The 23,557-nt window shown below is 38.4% G+C and overlaps 1 protein-coding gene across 9 annotated transcripts in view; it reads right to left on the reverse strand.

Moving 5' to 3' along the window:
- The window catches only part of RGS7 (regulator of G protein signaling 7), a 584,592-nt gene that overhangs the window by 37,870 nt on the left and 523,165 nt on the right, over positions 1-23,557 (reverse strand). The gene's annotated exons all lie outside the window — the stretch shown is intronic.

Below are 23,557 nucleotides of genomic sequence, written 5' to 3' on the forward strand. Positions count from 1 at the left end.
TGATGACGAAGACACTGATGGTTCCTTGCTTCTCCTAAGTTAGAAATCCAATGGCATTCAGTTGAACCAGCTCATATCCCAGAGTAATTTTTCTACAATGATTCATGAAATCCAGTGACTTGGAATATTTGTTTTCTATAGACAGAATGTGCAATGGAGTTAATGGTTAAAATGAGGAAGATGAAGAAAGCAAATGGGAATCAATATACCATGCTTCTCAGGAATTCCTGACTTTCTTTTTTGTTTCCCACAGGCAGGTGAACCCCTTTAAAACAGGGTGGATTGGAGGAAAAGGGTGGACAGCCTGCTCCTTGTTTTTTGACAACCACAGAAGTGTCATTTTGCCAGATTTATCATTCTGTTGCAAAGAAACAAAGAGCTGTAAAGCTTCTGTTTCATTTGGAGAAGAAGAGAGGAAGAGGGAGGGAGGAAGAGAAGAGAGAGAAAAAGGAAGAGGGAGGAGTAGAAAGGGAAGAGGAATAGAAAGAGAGAGGAGGTAGGGGAGAGAAAATATGAATCAGGAAACAGAAGAAAGGAGACTTAAAAATACTTGGGATCTTGGGCTTCCCTGGTGGCGCAGCGGTTGAGAATCTGCCTGCCAATGCAGGGGACACGGGTTCGAGCCCTGGTCTGGGAAGATCCCACATGCCGCGGAGCAACTAGGCCCGTGAGCCACAGCTACTGAGCCTGCGCGTCTGGAGCCTGTGCTCCGCAACGAGAGGCCGCGACAGTGAGAGGCCTGCGCACCGCGATGACGAGTGGCCCCCGCTTGCCGCAACTAGAGAGAAAGCCCTCGCACAGAAACGAAGACCCAACACAGCCAAAACTAAATAAATACATTAATTAAAAAAAAAACAAAAACAAAAACAAAAAAACAAGCTCACTCTGCATCCTGGGTCTCTAGCTTAAAAAAAAAAAAAAATACTTGGGATCTTAAATCTAGAAAGGTCCTCAGATATCACTTATCCTTTAGAAGTGATTGGAAGTTAGCAGTTACATGGTTGTGTTTCCTTTACTTTCAAGTTTTGATACAGGATGTAGGGCTCTCCGGTACTAGAAAAATTTATTACATTGCACATCTCTGCTCAATTTCTCTATTTTTCCCCCACAGATTGAAAGATCATTAAAACATCCGTTATCCTTGAAAGTGACTCCAGAGAAAATATGAACGTGGAAAAAATCCTTTTGAGGAGTTGGGATGGGGTGGAGGGAAAGGCAAAAGGCAGCACTGATGTGATTAGGGAAATAAGCAGTTCTCGACAAGCACTGGTTAGCAATAGGGATTAGCTCTTTGTATAATGAGGACATAGGACATTTTCCTTAAAGAACTCTCCCCTGATAGCACAACCATCGTGACAAAACTCCACCATAATGTTGTAAGGGATAAAGAAGTAAATGAAGAAATCATTTTTTTCTTTGTAGGTTATATGTGAAATATATATACTATAATACACTGCCCTATAAACATTAAATAAACTATAAATTTGGTTTGCATGTCTATTTAAGAATAGAAATAGCTGGTTTAGCACCGTGGTCTGCTTGGAAGTGTAGGAGGAAGGAAGAGCACCCTCCTGGGTGAGACTTATTACTACCTGACACTGAGCAATTCACTTAAACTTTATCAGCATGAGGCTGATCAATATATGATATTCTGATCTAATTTTCTGTGGTTGGTCTAGGCATAAGTATGTTTTAGCCTCCCCACCAACTGCTCCCCACCTGGTGATTTTAATATGCAGCCAGGAGTCATAACCATTGATCTAGAAGTAACAAAGATAATGTTTTAAAACATGAACAATGTGTGTTCATTTCCTATTCAACTTCCATTTCCTTGCAGCCTTCCACCCCTAAGCTCATTAGGGAAGTGTAGGCAGTGAAATTCTTTAAGCTCTCATCGATATATCAAGAGCCAAGCGTGGCAAGATAGATCATAGGAGATTTTCTTCTATACATTAAGGAGTGGGATAAATGAGGATATGATATACAGGAAAAGGAAGGCATGTCCCTCTGTGACCAGGGGAAAAAAAGAAATAAAGGTAAGAGGCAGCACTCAACAGGTGTCCTCTTTTTCCTCCTCTGGAGAAGAAACCCCAGAGGGAAAGAAAAGAGTTATAGAAATGGTCAGACAATTATGAGGGAGCCTGTAATGTGTGGGTGGTATAGCTAGTCCCATTTATATACCTAGAAGAATCGCCACATGCCATCACAGCCAACATGAATCTTTACAATTGGAGTTGGCAAGAGAGATGGCAAGAGCCTGAAATAGTGTTTCCCGAGGCTTGTATACAGCAGGCAAGAGACCCAGAGTTTGTTGCATGCCTCAGTAGTAAAGGAGGCAGAAGTTCTGACAAGATTAACAGATGGATGGGAGCCTAAGGTTGAGACCAAGGCCGAGGTGTGCAGGGGTTTTACACTGGGAGCAAATGTCTGGAACACAAACTCCAGCAGTGAGTGCCCAGAAATGAGATGGTACCCCCATGATAGCAGTCCTAGGAATAGACTCCATTGACCTAGCTAAAGCAGAAATCAGAAAGAAGCCAGAAGATCATATAAAAATAAAACATTTGTACCCCAAACTGCTATCAAAAACAACCTTGCATAGCAGCAGGGAGAGGTGGCAAAAAAATTGAAAGTGTGATCACTTATCCAAAAGTTTCCTAGCAGATGATTTAAATGACTGTATCATGCAGAGCACACACATTGAAAACTATCTTTCAAATGGGTTTCTGAGAAAAATTGGCCAATTATAAAAAATACAGAAAATATATTTTCTTTATGCACATGAGGAGTCTGAACTAATAGAACTTGAAAACTCCTTCTGTTATAAGCTAGAATTCTAAATCAATCATACTTCATACCAAGTCATACCAAATGGGTATTGACAAATGGCCCCAGAAATTGTGTCAACCACTGAAGGCACGAAGAGGAAAGATTGTTTTTCCTCGCATAAGAATGTATCTGACTTCAGTCTCAAAAAGAATTAGAATTTTCATTTTCAGAGTTAAAAGAGTATGGCCTTTCAAATTATGTTAATGAGCCATTAGCAGACATCTAAAATTCTATTTGAACCAATTCTTAACACCATTAATCAGCAAATTAATAAGAAGGCATTGATCCTAAAAGTAAACATTATTAGAAGACTGAACCCTGAGGTAATGTCCCATAACTCTGCTCCCATTCCAGGCTAATGAAATATGCCAGTTCAAAATTTTTTGCTAATGGCAAAATGGTTAAAAAAAAATGGTTAAAATAATAAACTGGACCTGGGATGCATGTCTCAGTGACCTTCCAGCTTCCTTTCATTTCTAAAGAGCCTCTTAGGACAGCTAATGCTTAGACAGATCTCTGGTACCTAAGTCAAATAGGGGATTCTTGAATATTAAAAAAGCTTAGATGCCCAAAGTCGTCTAGTATATTTCTGAATAATTAAGGTCATGACCTAGTGTTGATACTTGCAAAATAACTGCTTTCAGAAATCAGGCATTGTGGTGAATGAAATACAGCAATACATTTTTCTGGGAATTTTAAAATAATTTTAAGAAAATTTATTTCTGTATCTAATTGTCAGATCTAGTGATAAATGGTAAGATATAAAAATGAAGGTTGACCATACCTCAATATTCTGTTAATATAATAAGGATGCCAGACAGATGAATCATTGCAATGTAGGAGCATAAGGACTGGACAGAAGTTGGCAGAGGGCATTACACAACAACAGAACATTTCAGACCTCCATTCTTATGTACATTCTGTTCGTCCTCACCAATACGGCAGATAAATATTTTTAAAATTTTTGCTTTTAAGCAATTTTAATCACAATAAGACCTTGTTGGCCTTGGTATTTTAAAAAGGCAGTTATCTTTTTGAAGCATATATAATATATACCACTAGCTGCCAGCAGATCCACTTGAAACGTTATGCATAAATTATTTTTCTGAACTACAAAACATATCCTCCCAATAAGATATAAATAACGTTACCATTATCAAGTAGGCACTCAGTAAAAATGTTCAAATATGTACTATTTTACATATATAATATTAAGTACACAGTATTGTTGGATTTAAGGAATAATAAAGTTGTATTTACATTGGCCTAGAAAAGAAGCATACATTATTTCTAGTAATTCAAGGATGAATTTATTTTCGACAGAACTAAGCTGTGTTGTAACATTACTATAATACTATTTATTAAAAGTAGAATTTAATGTCTTGGAATCCATTCCTGAAGGGGCAAAATGATCATAATATTGAGAAATATTACTGCCATAGCATTCATTTAAGTGTCTTAATGAGTTGTAAAACAGAAGCTGGGATTCTTTTTTTTTTTTTTTAATTTATTATTTATTTTTGGCTGTGTTGGGTCCCCGTTTCTGAGCGAGGGCTTTCTCTAGTTGCGGCAAGCGGGGGCCACTCTTCATCGCGGTGTGTGGGCCTCTCACTGTCGCGGCCTCTCCCGCTGCGGAGCACAGATTCCAGACGCGCAGGCTCAGTAGCTGTGGCTCACGGGCCCAGCCGCTCCGCGGCACGCGGGATCTTCCCAGACCTGGGCTCGAACCCGTGTACCCTGCATTGGCAGGCAGATTCTTAACCACTGCGCCACCAGGGAAGCCCAGAAGCTGGGATTCTTGCTTTCATTATTGATGTTTTATTTAAAAGCAACTAAAAATCATTTATTTCCTCTCATGACATAATGCATTTTTATTAGTTGTAGTGGAAGGCACACTTGTTTTCAGGATAACTTGGGAAGTCTTAAGGATCCTTAGTGAAGAGCAGCACTATTAATAGTAATGGAGGGGCTTCCCCGGTGGCACAGTGGTTGAGAATCCGCCTGCCAATGCAGGGGACACAGGTTCGAGCCCTGGTCTGGGAAGATCCCACATGCCGCGGAGCAACTAAGCTCGTGTGCCACAACTACTGAGCCTGTGCTCTAGAGCCCGTGAGCCACAACTACTGAGCCCGTGTGCCGCAACTACTGAAGCCCATGCGCCTAGGGCCCATGCTCCACAATGAGAGAAGCCACTGCAATGAGAAGCCCGCGCACCGCAATGAAGAGTAGCCCCCGCTCGCCACAACTAGAGAAAGCCCGCGTGCAGCAACGAAGACCCAACATGGCCAAAAATAAATAAATAAATAAAATAAATTAAAAAAAAAATAGTAATGGAGAACAACTGTCTTTAAATTCAATCAACTGTAGCTGATGTGTAACTGGGCAAAACAATGTCCTAAGTGACAAATAAGTGGAGATTTAAGAATGAGGTGGCATATAGAGCTGATAGTAAGGGATACACATATTCCTGGAAATTTAAAAATCAGACATGACTCTGGGAAAATTAAAATTTTGAATATATTTAATTACTGGTTCAAATACAATTAAATTATTGAAAATGATTTGTCCTTCTGTAACACTGTACTAGTTTTAAAAATTCAATTTGCAATGTATTGTATCTCAATTAAAATGATCCCTTACTCTTATACAAAGTAATTCTAGATTTTTGAAGTGTTCAACCTCAGGATATTTTTTTAAAGAGCCAATTCAAGTTTTTCTTTCTGTTTTGGGCACTTGCCAATTGATTTAGCTTCTGATTCTTTCAGCCTTGCTGACCCACCCATTTACTAAACGCTAAACACAAACTGAAAGAAGTTGTTTGTGGCAATTACCCTGGAATTCCTTCCATTCACGTCCCTCTATAATATTTACCCATTTGATTCCTACTCAATCTTATTTGTTGGCTATAGATTCTTAATTAAGTAATCCTACTTCAATGTATTTTATGAATGAATTTCACATGTCAAGAGGTACGAGGAAGTCTGTTGTAGCAGAGGGGAGGGAAATGTACCATGACACTTTGGAGTCGTGGAAAGTGGTTAAGTTAGGTAGAAATTATAGACCATGGTAAAACCTTTGGTTCAGTTCTAAACACAACTGGAAGTCATTGGAGGGTTTTAAACATGAAAGTGACTTGGTATGCTTTAGATTTTTAAAAGCTCACTCAAGCTTTATGTCTTTCACAAAAATGGACCTAAATGTAAAATGCTAAACTATAAGACTCCTAGAGGATAACATAGAAGAAAATCTAGGTGATGTTGGGTTTGGTGATGACTTTATAAATACAACAGCAAAGGCACAATCCATGAAAGAAATAATTGATCAATTGAACTTCAATAAAATTACAAATTTCTGGGGGCTCAGTTAAGATGGCAGAGTAGGAGGATGTGGAGTTTGCATCTCCTCACAACTAGGGCACCTAACAGGCACTGGTTGGGGACCTCGGACACCTAAGGGGACAAGAGGAACCCCCAAGTGACCGGGTAGGACATGCGGGAGAGCAAGGGGGAAGGAGAAGTGGAGGCGGAATGGGACCAGCACCCTGAGGGGTGGCTGGGGAAGGGGAGGGGTTCCCACACTCAGAGGGGCCCACTCACCATGAGGGAATCAACAGGGACGGGGAGAAAACCTTGGGGAATCAGAGGATTGGAAGGGAACGTGGCCAGTGTTTCCCCTGCCCACTTGGGCCCCATGGAGCCTGCTTGGGCACTGGGCCTGATCCTCCACACTCCAAGGCCCCCCAGGCCGAGCAGAGCCTAAAATCTACCACCCAACACCCCCAGGGCATTTTCCAACTGTGAGCGTCCTGAGCCTAGGCCCCTCCCCTGCCTAAGCCCCATCCCCCACAGCCAAGGCCTTTTCTGGCTTCTTTTTTTCTACTGTGGTTCTGTTTTACCTTGTTGTTGTTTCATTTATATATTTTTTCTAATATATTTTTTGCTTTATTAATTTTATTTTTTATTCTTTGTTACTGTTATACTCCTTTTTTTTGGCTGCCTCACATGGCTTGTGGGATCTTGGTTCACAAACTGGGGGTCGAGCCTGAGCTCCTGTGGTGGGAGCACCAAGTCCAAACCACTGGACTAACAAAGAACCTCAGACCCCAGGGAATATTAATCAAAGTGAGGTCTCTTGGAAGTCATCACCTCAGCACCAAGACCCAGCTCTACCCAACTGCCAGTAAACTCCAATGCTGGAAGCCTCAGGCCAAACAACCAGTTAGACAGGAACACAGGCCCATCCATCAAAGAAAATGAGATGGCAAAAACATATGTTACAGACGAAGGAGCAAGGTAAAAACCCAAAAGACCAAATAAATGAAGAGGAAATAGGCAACCTACCTGAAAAAGAATTCAGAGTAATGACAGTAAAGATGATCCAAAATCTCAGAAATAGAATGCAGGCACGGATTGAGAAAATATAAGAAATGTTGACAAAGATCTAGAAGAACTAAATAACAAACAAACAGAGATGAACAACACAATAACTGAAATGAAAAGTACACTAGAAGGAATCAACAGTAGAATAACTGAGGCAGAAGAACGAATAAGTGAGTCAGAAGATACGCTGGTGAAATAACTGCTGAGGAACAGAATAAAGAAAAAAGAATGAAAAGAATTGAGGACAGTCTCAGAGACATGTGGGACAACATTAAACATCAACTTTCAAATTATAGGGGTCCCAGAAGAAGAAGAGAAAGAGAAAGGGCATGAAAAAAATATTTGAAGAAGTCATAGTTGAAAAATTCCCTAACTTGGTAAAGGAAATAGCTACCCAAGTCCAAGAAGTGCAGAGATTCCCATACAGCATAAACCCGAGGAGAACCACACCAAGTCACATAGTAATCAAACTAACAAAAATTAAATTCAAAGAAAAAATATTAAAAGCAGCAAGGGAAAAGCAACAAATAACAAACAAGGGAAATCCCCATAAGGTTATCAGCCGATCTTTCAGCAGAAACTCTGCAGGCCAGAAGGGAGTGGCAAGGTATATTTAAAGTGTTGAAAGGGAAAAACCTACAACAAAGATTACTCTACCCAGCAAGGATCTCATTCATATACAACAGAAAGATCAAAAGCTTCACAGAGAAGCAAAAGCTAACAGAATTCAGTACCACCAAACCAGCTTTAAAACAAATGCTAAAGGAACTTCTCTAGGCAGGAAACACAGGAGAAGTTAAAGACCTACAATAACAAACCCAAAACAATTAAGAAAATGGTAATAGGAACATACATATTGATAATTACCCTGAATGTAAATGGATTAAATGCTCCAACCAAAAGACACAGACTAGCTGAATAGATACAAAAACAAGGCCCATATATATGCTGTCTACAAGAGACCCACTTCAGACCTAGGGACACATAAGACTGAAAGTAAAGGGATGGAAAAAGATATTTCATGAAAATGGAAATCAAAAGAAAGCTGGAGTAGCAATACTCATATCAGATAAAGTACACTTTAAAATAAAATCCATTACAAGAGATAAGGAAGGACACTATGTAATGATCAAGGGATCAATCCCAGAAGAAGATATAACAGTTACAAATGTTTATGCACCCAAAATAGGAGCACCTCAATACATAAGGCAAATGCTAACAACCATAAAAGGGGAAATCAACCGTAACACAATAATAGTGGAGGACTTTAATACCCCAATTACACCAATGGACAGATCATCTAGATGGTAAATAAATACGGAAACACAAGCTTTAAATGACACAATAGGGACTTCCCTTGTGGCACAGTGGTTAAGAATCCGCTGGCCAATGCAGGGAACACAGGTTCGAGCCCTGGTCTGGGAAGATCCCACATGCCACGGAGCAACTAAGCTCGTGCACCACAACTACTGAGCCTCCGCTCTAGAGCCCACGAGCCACAACTAGTGAGACCATGTGCCACAACTACTGAAGTACATGTGCCTAGAGCCCATGCTCTGCAACAAGGGAAGCCACCTAGAGCCTGTGCACCGCAACAAAGAGTAGCCCGAACTCGCCGCAACTAGAGAAAGCCCGCACGCAGCAATGCAGCCAAAAAATAAATAAATAATTAATTAAATTTATTAAAACAAATAAATAAATGATGCAATAAACCAGATAGATTTAATTGATAGTCATAGGACATATCACCCAAAAGCGGAAGAATACACTTTCTTCTCAAATGCACACAGAACATTCTCCAGGACAGATCACATCTTGGGTCACAAGTCAAGCCTCAGAAAAATTAAAGAAATTTGAAATCATATCAAGCATTTTTTCTGACCACATGCTATGGAATTAGAAATCAATTACAGGAAAAAACTAAAAAACACAAACACATGGAGGTTAAACAGTGCACTGCTAAATAACCAAGAGATCACTGAAGAAATCAAAGAGGAAATTTAAAAATACATAGAAACAAATGATAATAAAAATATTGTGACCCAAAACCTATGGGATGCAGCAAGAGCAGTTCTAAGAGGGAAGTTTACAACAATTCAATATCACCTCAAGAAACAAGAAAAATCTCAAATAAACAATCTAACCTTACACGTAAAGCAACTAGAGAAAGAAGAAAGAAAACACAAAGTTAGTAAAAGGAAAGAAACCATAAAGATCAGAGTAGAAATAAATGAGATAGAAACGAAGAAAACAATAGCAAAGATCAATAAAACTAAAAGTTGGTTCTTTGAGAAGAAAAACAAAATTGATAAACCTTTAGCCTGACTCATCAAGAAAAAAAAGGGAGAGGACTCAAATCAATAAAATTAGAAATGAAAAAGGAGAAATTACAACTGACTTCACAGAAATACAAAGGATCATAAGAGACTACTACAAGCAATTATATGCCAATAAAATGGACAACCTGGTAGGAATGGACAAATTCTTGGAAAGGTACAACATTCCAAGACTGAAACAGGAAGAATTAGAAATATAAACAGACCAATCATAAATAATGAAATTGAAACTGTAATTAAAAATCTTCCAACAAACAAAAGTCCAGGACCAGATGGCATCACAAGTGAATTCTATCAAACATTTAGAGAAGAGCTAATACCTATCCTTCTCAAACTCTTCCAAAAACTTGCAGATGGAGGAATACTCCCAAACTTGTTCTATGAGGCCTCCATCACCCTGACATGAAAACCAAAGATATCACACAAAAAAATTACAGACCAATATCCCTGATGAACATAGAAGCAAAAATCCTCAACAAAATACTAGCAAACTGAATCCAACAATACATTAAAAGGATCATACAACATGATCAAATGGGATTTGTCCCAGGAATGCAAGGATTCTTCAATATACACAAATCAAACAATGTGATACACCATATTAACAAATTAAAGAATAAAAACCATATGATCATCTCAATAGATGCAGAAAAAGCTTCTGACAAAATTCAACACTGATTTATGATAATAACTCTCCAGAAAGTGGGCATAGAGGGAACCTACCTCAACATAATAAAGTCTGTAAATGACAAACCCACAGCAAACATCATTCTCAATGGTGAAAAACTGAAAGCATTTCCTCTAATACCAGGAACAAGACAAGGATGTCCACTCTCGCCACTCTTATTCAACGTAGTTTTGGAAGTCCTAGTCGAGGCAATCAGAGAAGAAACAGAAATAAAAGGAATCCATATTGGAAAAGAAGTAAAACTGTCACTATTTGCAGATGACATGATACTATACATAGAAAATCCTAAAGATGCCACCAGAAAAATACTAGAGCTAATCAATGGATTTGGTAAACTTGCAGGATACAAAATTAATGCAGAGAAATCTCTTGCATTCCCATTCACTAACAACAAAAGATCAGAAACAGAAAGTAAGGAAACAGTCCCATTCCCTATTGCAACAACAACAACAACAAAAAGACGTAGGAATAAACCTACCTAATGGAGAAAAGACAGTCTCTTCAATAAGTGGTGCTGGAAGAACTGGACAGCTACAGGTAAAAGAATGAAATTAGAACACTTCCTAACACCATACACAAAAATAAACTCAAAATGGATTAAAGACCTAAATGTAAGGCCAGACATTATAAAACTCTTAGAGGAAAACAGGCAGAATGCTCTTTGCCATAAACCACAGCAAGATCTTTCTTGACCCACTTCCTAGAGTAATGAGAATAAAAACAAAAATAAACAAATGGGATCTAATGAAACTTAAAAGCTTTTGCACAGCAAAGGAAACCATAAACAAGATGAAAAGACAACCCTTAGAATGGGAGAAAATATATGCAAATGAATCAATGGACAAAGGATTAATCTCCAAAATATACAAACAGCTCATGCAGCTCAATATCAAAAAAACAAACAACCGAATCAAAAAAATGGGCAGAAGACTGAAATAGACATTTCTCCAAAGAAGACATACAGATGGCCCAAAAACACATGAAAAGATGCTCAACATCACTAATTATTAGAGAAATACAAATCAAAACTACAATGAGGTATCATCTTACACAGGTCAGAATGGCCATCATCACAAAATCTACAAATAATAAATGCTGGAGAGGGTGTGGAGAAAAGGGAACCCTCTTGCTCTGTTGGTGGGAATTTAGAATGATACAGCCACTATGGAGAGCAGTATGGAGGTTCCTTAAAAAACTAAAAGTAGAACTACCATGTGACCCAGCAATCCCACTACCTAGAGAAAACCATAATTCAAAAATACACATGCACCCCAGTGTTCATTGCAGCTATATTTACAATAGCCAGGACATGGAAACAACTTAAATGTCCATCAACAGAGGAATGGATAAAGAAGATGTGGTACATATATACAATGGAATATTAGTCAGCCATAAAAGGGAACGAAATTGGGTCATTTGCAGAAACGTGGATGGACCTAGAGAGTGTCATACAGAGTGAAGTAAGTCAGAAAGAGAAAAACAAATATTGTATATTAATGTATATATGTGGAATCTGAAAAAAATTGGTATAGACGATCTTAGTTACAAAGCAGAAATAGAGATACAGACGTAGAGAACAAATGTGGACACCAAGGAGCAGGGTGGAATGAATTGGGAGATTGGGACTGATATATATACACTATTGATACTATGTATAAAATAGATAACTAATGAGAACCTACTGTATAGCACAGGGAACTCTACTCAGTGCTCTGTGGTGACCTAAATGGGAAGGAAATGAAAAAAAAGAGGGGATATATGTATATGTATATCTGATTCACTTTACTGTACAGTAGAAACTAACACAATATTGTAAAGCAACTATACTCCAATAAAAATTTTAAAAACAAGATGTCCTTCAGTAGCTGAATGTGGTACAGGTACTCAATGGAATATTTTTTAGTACTAAAAAGAAATGAGCTATTAAACATAAAAAGACATGAAGAAACAGATATGGGTCTTACTTAGTGAAAGAAATCAATCTGAAAAGTCTACATATTGTATGATTCCAACTATATGACATTCTGGAAAAGGCATAACTAAGGAGACAGTAAAAAAATCAGTGGTTGCCAGGGGTTGGGGAGAGGGAGGGAAGAATAGGTGGAGCACAGAGGATTTTGGGGAGCAGTGAAACTACTCTGTATCATACTATAATAGTGGATACATGTCATTATACATTTATTCAAACCCATAAAATGTACAATACCAAGAGTGAACCCTAATGTAAACTATGGATTCTGGCTGACAATGATATTTCAATGTAGGTTCATCAATTATAACAAATGTGCCACTCTGGTGATGTTGATAATGGGGGTGGCTGTTTGGGGGGGGGGAGCAGGGGGGATATGGGAACTATCTATACTTTCTGCTCAATTTTGCTGTGGACCTAGGACTGCTCTAAGAAATAAAGTTTATTTAACAAAAAACTCACTCAGGAGTCGTGATTACTTTGGGAATGGTTTATTGGGATGAGGTCAGGGCAAAAGTGGAAGCAAGGACAACAGTTACAGGGTTATTGCAATAATTTAGGCAAGAGATCATGGTGATGGCATCTGCACATCTGCGTTAAAACTTGCTGATGGGTTGGTTCAGGAATCTAAGGGGAAGACAATAGTCAGTGATGACTCCTAGGTTTTGGCAACTGGGAAGCGAAAGCCTGGGAGAGATGAGGAAGCCTGGGAGAGAAATAAATGTAAGTGAAAACAGGAATCAAGGATGACTCCGGAATTGTATTTACAGACAATTTTAATATTTACTGAATTCTCCAATTGGAATGCAGCTCTTCGTGCAGTCCCAATCAAGATTCATGACTCAGATCATTTCCAGCATAAACGTTTGTACAATAATCTGTCTCTGGCCCACCCTTCTGGGTCTTTGCCTTTTTGCATCATCATTGGCAATATGAGCACGTCATTGAATGTGCAAGATTATTATCTACTGGTCAATGACCAAGAGGGTGGTAGAGCAGCCTCCTATTAATCAGAGCCTCTGCTGTACTTCCCTAAGTTATTCTTCACATTCTCCTAATCTGCTTTGGTTGAAATCAGACCACTTCCATTTAACATCTGTGAACTGTCTGTTCATCCTTCAGTGATATTCCTTTATTATACACTAGCTGTTGTGGTGTAGGCACAGACTGTCACGGTTCTCAATAAGCTACCAAGAGGAGTCTAACAAGTAAGTTTGCCTTTGTGATCACTGGCATGACTCATGTTTCAGGTTCAGCTTTAAAATACTGAAAATATTCCCAGCTAGAATCATTTAGGAATAAAAAAAAAATATCACTGAGTAGAGGCTGAGTTGTTATACTTACCTTGAATAAAATATGAGCTCCTTGAAGAGACAAAGGCCTGAGGCAGACGTGCATGGACCCTTCTGTTCTGTTGCACTTGGCCTGCCATGTACACAAGTGACAGATCTCCAGCACTTTCTATGATTTTTTTCCTTACAAAAATCTAGTTGCAATCTGGGGACATGCAAAGATTTTCAAATGGGAGACTAAAAAGACCCCTCTTGGATTTAACACACAAGCTCCAACTTGCCGTAAACTGAGGAGTCCTGGATTGGCTTCTAGGGCACTTCTGTAACCATCAGTGAAGTAGCATTTTGGTTCACATTGTGTTGTTGTTTCTCTGGGATCTCATTCAAGGAGGGTGAGCAGCAACACAGAATTTTGGAATCCCTGGTCCTCGGGCTTAATATCATCAAATGAGCTAAAAAGTTTGACTTTCACTCTTAAGGTGCTTATTTGAATGTAAGAATGAAGGAATGAAACCTAGGCTAGCTCTCTGATGGCAACAGCAAATTTCTACACCATAAAAACTAAGAGCCCAAAAGGAGGGAAATGAATCAGTTACTGAATTGGTGAAAACGATTTTTAATTTTGTAAATATTACTATTGCTAGTACTGGTGGTTCAATGGTGTAATGTAAGGGGTGAAGAAGAACCAAATAAAATTTTGTTAGTGTAAATAACACACAGTAGGTTCAAAAGGCTTACAATAATTGTTACAATAGATAACAATGAGACAACTAGAAAATGACAAGTAAGTTCATAGAAATCATCATATACTGGAATATATGATGAATTACATATATTGAATGTAATAGTGCCTTGAATTACAAAAGTGGCCTTGAATTCAATAGCCTTGAATTCCAAAGGATATGAGAGGCTCCTAAGTCATATGTCCCACATGGAGACGTGTACCTCCCTTTACAGGCCAGGCACACAGAGAAAGGCTGCACGTAACAGAAATCTCAGTTAGCAAGACCTCCGTAGAAAGGAAGATAGATTTCAGAAATACACTTTATTGCATTAAACTTGATTTCCAAAAATAGAAAACGATAAATACTTTATTTGGTTTTGTCAGAAAAGAGGGTTTCACATAAAGTTATTTTCCAGATTACATACTTATCACTAAATACCAAAAACTTTAGTTTATTTTCACCTTTAGGAAAAGTTTTTTTAAAATAATTCCCGTATGTCCCCTGAATTCTTACATAATTGCATCCAAAGCAATGCAAAATTTCTTGTTGATTCAAGGTCATTAGTGGGAACAAGACTTATTTTGCTGTCCTTAAGACAACAGTGCCTATGAGGTGAGGTGACCCTAATTCTCAACGTCTTTTGAGATTTTATGTCATTTTATGCCATTTCAGAGTGCCTCTGCCTTCTCCCTGTCAGTCATCACTTTTGCTGTTCTCAGTATCCTTGCCTCCAGCAACACCCCATCACTTAATTTGTTACTTGGGGTCTGACAGGGGTCAGGAAATCCAACAAATACTACTTTAACATAGTGCCTCACATTTTAGCAAATGAACCTATCAAAGCACATGAGTTAAAGTGTGGGAGTTTTAACAAGTCTTTAAAAAAGTTAAGACTTTTAGAGTTTATTTTTTGGCTGTGTTTTGGATAGAGTTTGATTTTTGTATATGTGAGGTAGCAAGTATAACAACTGTGGCAAATTAAATGTTGATGAATTCTCATGATATCTTCTGGAAAACTTAGGACATAAATATGATACACACTGATTAAGTGGATTAGAGTAGACGACATCAAACATTTACTTGGAGTTCTAAGACAGGGGATGACAGGAAGAACAGGAGTTGGAAATTCATTCTGTGCTCTGAGAGGTGGGAAGAAAAGCAAACTGAAGTGGGTGACTGGCCAGCATTTTAAGGAAGCAGCTCCCCCAAATCCTGAAAGTGGATAATAAGGCAGTCTGTTCTACACCCAGCCTTTTGTGGGAAAAGCTTTCCAGACACAGTACTAACCTTAGTTAAGTTTCCCTAAAAGGGAAAACAATGTCCAAACCAGAACTCTTAATTTCTCTGACCTCCAGCCTACTCCTTTTCAGTTCTCCTTTCAGTAGATGTTACCACCATTGATGCATCAGGATATTCAAGCCATGACCTAGGCGTCATCACTGACTCCTCTCTTTTCCTTACTTCCCACAGTTGATTCATCAAATTGTGAACTTTACCTCCAAACACATCTTGAATCTATCTGCTTCTCTCCATCTTCACTGTTCTCACCCTGGTCCGAGATGCCATTATCTCCCATCTGGACTATTGCAGCAGCCTTCTGATTTGTCTTCATCATTCCCTTCCAACTTTCTTCACTCTGTCCTCAAGCTATTCTCTGTAAAGCAGCCAGAGTGACCTTTTGAAACTAATGCCATATCATCACTCTCCTCTTCTAAGCTCTTATCATCATACTTAGGATCCATGGTAAATTCTGTGTCATGTTCCTTGAGGTGCTATATAAACAGCCTCAGTTTACCTTTCCAACCCCACTTGGTACCTCTTTGCCTTTGCTAACTTCACTCCAATCTCACTGCCCTTCTTTCTGTTCTTCATATGTACCAGGTTCTTTCCTCTGTACTAGATGCTCCCTCCCCTTGCCATTTGGGTCTCAGAGAGGCCTTACTCGACGACTTGAATTAAAGTACCCCGCCTCCAATCCCTTCCAATCGTATCACCTTTTAAAATTTTTATCATAATACTTACCTCCACCTGGAACACTCCTGTATATTATATTTGTTTGTTAACTCTGTCTTTCTCCATGGAAAAGTAAGCTCCTCAAATATAGGGACTCTGCCTGTCTTAATATCTGTCATTAGAGACTAAAATTTCCTAATAACTGGTAGGTGTTTAATGAATGTTTAGTGAATGAGTAAATGAACGAATGAAAGAAATAATAGATTTTATATAATAGTGCCTTCTGAGCACTACTCATGTTAAAAGTACAAAATGGGTTTTATTTAATGTTTTTTGGTGTGTGTGAATGAGTGTGTGTGTGTGCACTTAAGAACACTGGTATCTAGACTTTGGATCAAGATGGCTAGTAGGAGGATATGGAACTCACCTCCCACCACAAACACATCAAAATTATGTCTACATGTGGAACAATTCTTACTGAAAACGAATCCGAAACTGGCAGAAAGACTACTATACAACCGAGGCTGTAAGAAAGATCCACATGCAGTTGGGTAGGAAGGGAAGAGAAATTATCAAGTAGGGACCTGTGCCCCAGGAGGGGACTCAAGAGGAAAAGGAAGAATACAAGGGTGGAGATCCACCCTGGGGAGCGAGCATTTTGAGTCACATATTGGGCATCCCAGTCCTGGGGTCTGACATAAGGAAGATGAGCCCCCTTGGCTGGTTGGAGGGTCACTGGGACTAACAAGAGGTTGCGGGAAGCCTGGACTCTGCTCGTGAGTGGCACTTGCTTGCTTGCTTACAAGGGTAAATTAAGGACTGCTCCAGCGGCTGCCCAATTTCCCACCACTACACTGGCCTGTTCTCCAGCCTGAACCGAGTGAATACTCAGCCCAGCTTAATTCACCAAGCAGCTCCACTCTGGAATGAGAGCAACCATGCCCGGGGACAGAGCTCAATCTTGGGATGCGGAGACTACTTGGACCTGGAGTGGTGTCTGAGTGTGGTGGGGGTGGCCATTGATGGTACTTACTTAGGCAGCTCATCAAGAACAGCCCCAGTCTCGGCAGCAGGACTGCCACAGCCTGCACCCTGAAACACGTACCCACAAAGGTCCCACCTACACTGTAGTGCAGCACCACAATAGGGCAGGGCTGGTGGAGGCTGGGGTAGTGGTCAGATGTGAAAGACAAAGGAGACTTAGACATAGCAAAGGCTGCCATCACTTCCAATTGCACAGGTGGCATATTGAACAACCTGTTGAAACCCGTGCCTCATCTGTGAGCAACCTACTGAAACCCGTGCCTCATCCTGAGCTGAAAGCCCATATGGGCCCCTTGTGATCCAGAACTGCTCTCCTCTGGGGCAAGGGTGCAGGTGCTGGGAAAAGAGAGAGCACACACTTAAAGGGAACAGAGCTAGCTTGGACCTGACACCCAGGACTTCTGCTGTATCAGCTTGGGAACTGACCCTGACCCTGATAGGGCAGTGATGGCCACTGAGAAAAGGAGAAGCTCTGCCTCGCACCTAGCTCAGGCCCTAGCCCCTTCATCTCCAGCCCCACCTCCTACCAAGGTGATAGCTGCCAGCATGTAGCAGAGAAGAACAAACCTGACTCCATATTAGACCTATTCCTTTAGCTCTAACCTTTGTGCTCTGTTGCTTGTGCTTATTCATGCTGCCTCTTCACCTTTCTCTTGTCAGTCAGTAAAAGGATGTTGCATATAGCCTGAAATATACACAAAAGCTCTGCTACCCAGTCTTGACCATTAAAGCCATAACACTTTTCATTCATATAGAGATTAAAACGTTGCAAACCAGAAAATAACGTTTGTCTTATTGGAGGTTTACAGGGACATTATGACCAGACCTACGTGGACAGCTGCAAGAACAAAAGATTGTCTCATCCCCTTTGGAGTCTGGTTGTCACCAAGAAGTCTGCAACAACCAGCCAAACTCCCTCCGCTTTTAGTATAAAAGAAGCCTGAATTCTAACTCCAGTAAGATGGTTCTTTGGGAGACTAGTCTGCCATCTTTTCAGTCTGCTGGCTTTCCAAATAAAGTCACTATTCCTTGCCCCAACAACTCGTCTCTCAATTTATTGGCCTGTCGCGCAATGAGCAATATGAGCTTGGACTTGGTAATAAGTACTCCCTGAGAAAGAGGTGACTTCTGTTTATATCAAATCCAGCTCTTGCACCAAAGGCACTAGGCACATGCAGACTGTATAGGGATGCTCCCACATAAGGACACCACTTCAAGACCATAATAGGTAATGGTTTCTCCTAAATTCATAGAGACAGAGAAGTTAAACAAAATGAAAAGACAGAGGAACTGATCTCAATTGAAAGAGCAAGGGAAAAGCCCTGAAAAAAATAATGAAACATAAAAAAAATTTGCCAGATAAAGAATTCAAAGTATTAGTCATAAGAATGCTAACTGAATTAGGGAAAAGAATAGATGGACACAGTGAGGATTTTTAATAAGGAACTATAAAATATAAAAAAAACACCCAATCAGAAATGAAGAATTCAATAACTGAAATGAAAACACACTAGAAGGAATGAATAGCAGACTGGGTGATACAGAAGAATGCACAAGTGATCTGGAAGACAGAATAATGGAAATCACAAAATCAGAACAGCAAAATGAACAACAAATAAAAAACAATGAGGACAGTTTAAGAAAACTCTGCGGTAACATCAATCGTACCAACATTTGCATTATAGGGGTCCCAGAAGGAGAAAAGAGAGAAAAGGGTCAAAATGTATTTGATGAAATTATGGCTGAAAACTTCCCAAACCTGAAGAAGGAAACAGATATTCAATAACAGGAAGCAAAGAGGGTCCCAAGCAAGATGAACACAAATAGACCCATGCCAAGATATATAATTAAAATGGTAAAAGTTAAACAGAGAATTCTAAGAGAAGCAAGAGAAAAACAAAGAGTCATTTAAAAAGGAACTGAACTGAAATCCCAGTTCTGAAAGCTGAAAGCTGAAAGCCATGATGCTATCAGCTGATTTTTCAGTAGAAACTTTGTGGGCTAGAAGGGAGTGGCATGATATTCAAAGTGCTGAAAGGGAAAAACCTGTGACCTAGGATACTCTACCCAGCAAGGTTTAGAATCAAAGGAGAGATAAATAACTTCTCAGACAAGTAAAAACTGAAAGAGTTCATCAATACTAAACCTACCTTAAAATAACTTTTAAAAGATCTTCTCTAGGTGAAAAAGAAAAGGCTATACTAAGGACTCAAAAGTTACTATTGTATAAAAAGCAGTATTAATATTCTGTCATGTTTATTATGATATCCTCTGTTTGCATCACATCTTGTATGCTATTCTGTTGCACTTTGTTCTCAACATTGTTTCTGACCCTATTCATATAGTTATGAATTGCTCACTCTTTATTAAAAAAAAAAAGAAAAGGCTTTAATAGGGAAGTATCTATAGGAAAGGAAAAACCCTACTAGGAATAAATAGTAAGGGCTGAGGTTCAACCAGTTAAATAAGCCAGTATGAAGATTAAAAAGACAAAAAACTGTCTGGTCAAATATAACTGCAATAAAAAGGGAAGGGATAAACATGAAAATGTAAAATATGATATCAAAAACACAAAGTATGGGGGGGGGGGGGTAAAAAGGTAGATCTTTTAGAATAAGTTTGATCTTAAATGACTACCAGTTTAAAACAACTATCGATAGATACAGTTATAGGTCAACAAATACGAAACCTGTGTTAACCACAAATCAAATCTACACAAATACTAGAAAGAAAGGAACACAAGCATACTACTAAGGGGAAAAGGCAGGGCAGGATAAATTGGGAGATTGGGATTGACACATACACATTACTATATATAAAATAGATAACTAATAGGAACCTACTGTATAGCACAGGGAACTCTACTCAATACTCTGTAATGACCTATATGGGAAAATATATATTCCCACTCCTGGGCATATATCTGGAGAAAACCATAATTTGAAAGGATACATGCACCCCAGTGTTCATTGCAGCATTATTTACAATAGCCAGGACATGGAAGCAACCTAAATGTCCATCAAAAGAGGAATGGATAAAGAATATGTGATACATATATACAATGGAATATTACTCAGCCATAAAAAAGAATGAAATAATGTCATTTGCAGCAACATGGATGGAACTAGAGATTATCATAGTAAGTGAAGTAAGTCAGAGGGAGAAAGACAAATATCATATGATATCACTTATATGTGGAATCTAAAAAAAATGATACCAATGAACTTATTTACAAAACAGAAAGAGACTCACAGACATAGAAAACAAACTTATGGTTTCCAAAGGGAAAAGGTGGGAGGGATAAATTGGGAGTTTGGGATTAACATATACACACTACTATATATAAAATAGATAATCAACAAGGACCTACTGTATAGCACAGGGAACTCTACTGTAATAACCTATATGGGAAAAGAATCTGAAAAAGAATGGAGATATATATATATTCAGTTATATATATATAACTGAATCACTTTGCTGTACACCTGAAGCTAACAACATTGTAAATGAACTATACTCCAATATAAAATAAAAATTAAATCAAAAAAATAAAGAAAAACATAAAAACCCCAAAATAATTGAAATCAGAATCTCAAAGAGATATTAACAATCCTATGTTCACTGTAGCAATGTTCATAATAGCCAAAGTGTGGAAACAACCTAAGTATCCATTGACAAAAGAATACATAAATAAATTGTGGTGTCCATTGGCAGAAGAAGAGATATATAAAACATGGTATACTCATACAATGGAATATTATTCAGCTTAAAAAAAGAAGGGAATCCTGCAACATGTGACAACACAGATGAGCCCTGAGAACATTATGCTACGTGAAGTAAACCTGTCACAGGAAGACAAATACTACATGATTCCACTTTTATGAGGTATCTAAAAATTGTCCAATTCACAGAATCAAAAGGTTGTTTCCAGGAGCTGGGGGGAAGGAGAAATAGGAAGTTGCTAATCAATGAACATAACATTTGAGTTAAGGAAGATGAATAAGCTCTAGAAAGCTGCTGTACAACATTATACCTGTGGTCAACAATAATGTATTGTACACTTAAAATTTGTTATGAGGCTAGATCTCAGGTTAAGGGATTTTTACTACAATAAAAAATACATAAAAAGTGAGTTGTAGACCTAGAGTAAAAGAGCTAAATTTCCAAAAGACTCACTGTGGTATCATTGTTCCCCATTGCTCTTTATTAAGAAATTAAAGACTAAGACCCCCAATGAAAAGAATCATTCATTGTAGAATGTAGAAAATCTTTGAATAAGTCACTTATTTAAAGGGTTATGCCACTTTTAAAAATGATACTAATATATAAAAAGAACAAAACAACACAACTACAAAAGAGTTAAGATCATGGGGTATATGGTCTCAAAAGAGTTAAGCAACCGCTCCAAGTCTTGGAGTCTCCACCTACACAGTGAGGGCAATAGCAACAGCACCAAATTCAATGCTGCATGAAATAGTGTGGAATGGGTTCAGCATGGCTCCTGACACAGAGCACAGGAAGCACATTAGCTATTATTATTATCAGCAGTATATCCTGACATAAAGAAAACAATCACATAGCAAAGGATTAAGTCTTTCTCCCATGCTTTCAGATGGTTTATTAGGATCTGAGAAAACTGCTAATTAAAAACAAACCAGTTGAACTCTACTGAAAAGCAACAAACAAATTTTAGCAATTTAAGGCCAGATATCATATTTAATAAATAGATGAGTAAGTACTATTGGGGGACTTATTATATGGTGGGGATGGAGACAAGGGTGTAGAACTACGTTCAGTTCAAAATTCTTCAGATACATCAAGTCAGGCACCAGATTAATATCTTTGAATTTCATTTCCTTAATGGTAGTTTCAGTTTTTCATTTCTCAAGGGCTAACTGCTACATTTGAAAATATGCAATGATAAATGTCTTTATGTTGGAATTTCTGATAATGAAATTTAATTGGTTTTGAAAATCCAGTTTTTGACTGTGAGGAAGCATGTACAATTGTAAAAAGGGAAAACAGCAGAGTAGAGGAGAAATTTTCTAGAACTTTCTGGGTTTTAAAGAGGATTTACTTTTTTTCTTATGAATTTAGATTGTTTTAAATTTTAATTTAATTATTTTTCTCAAGAAAAAGTTCATTTGAAACAGATACTTGGTGTCAGTTTAAAAGAACACAGCCTTTCTTTTCTTTGTTTTCAGTACAATTTGTGTATCTGGGGAAAAGTAAATGAAAAGAACAAAACAGAGGCTAAATAATAACTTCTCTCTATGACATCAGAATTCATACTGGCCCTGTCAGGATATTGGCAGATTGAGCCCATTTGTTTGCCCAGTCATCCCCTTACAGACTGTGTTCACTTGTGTGTGTGTATGTGTGTATGTCTGTATGCACATTTTAACTTTCATATGATATTAAACCTACTGAAAGAATTTCAAGAATGGTTCACAGGACTATATTGACTCTTTTTTTATATTCTTCAGTTGTTAACATTTTGCCTGATTTATTCTTTCTCTCTCTATACTTAAAAGATTACCTATTGACCCTTTCCCACTGGCAAACTGAATTTTATTTCAGCTATAGTAGGAATAGTCCAGGAGGCTGGCTTCCCAGTAGCTCATTGGAGCTAGAGGTTGTCCTTCCCTCCTGATACTTGCCAAGGATACATACTATCAGTATTTGAGATCAATACTATACTCTTCCCACCTCTTTGAGAGTTGGCTGTTGGTCCTCAGGGCTTTGCTCTAAGCATCACCCCAACAATTATCCACATTCTCACCGTTTCAGAAGACATAGGTCAGAAATCTAGGCACAATATTTTGAAAAGTTGTCAACCCACTGGCTATAGAAGGACTGACTTAATAATAGGGAAAGCAGTTTTTATTCTACCCTTGGCTCATGTAAAAAGCATCAGATATTACATAATAATAGGACACTGTATCTCCAAATCTATTTAAGGATGCCAAGAGCAAACAGAGGATAAAAGATATAACCAGGGAGCAAAAAAGAATAATTTCATTCATAGAGGCTCATGATAGCCACATTGTCAAAATATTTTTCAATCCAAAGATAACAGGTTAGAGTAAGAGAGAGAAAAAGTATTATTTTTTCATAGCACAAAGGAAAGAGTTAAATTTGGATTAACACAATTTGGATTTTCTAAAACAGTTAAAAGAATCGTAATAAGATCACAGACTATTGATAGAGAAGGGAGCATCAGGAACATGGGCTGATTTGAGGATTAAGGACAGGAAATTGCATCTTTCTTACTGACTTCGACATAATTTGTTTCTCATGGACACCATAAAACTGACAATGCCAAAAGTTGCAATAGGATTA

The sequence above is a fragment of the Balaenoptera ricei genome, chromosome 1 (genome assembly GCF_028023285.1).
Source record: "Balaenoptera ricei isolate mBalRic1 chromosome 1, mBalRic1.hap2, whole genome shotgun sequence".
Taxonomy (NCBI): domain Eukaryota; kingdom Metazoa; phylum Chordata; class Mammalia; order Artiodactyla; family Balaenopteridae; genus Balaenoptera; species Balaenoptera ricei.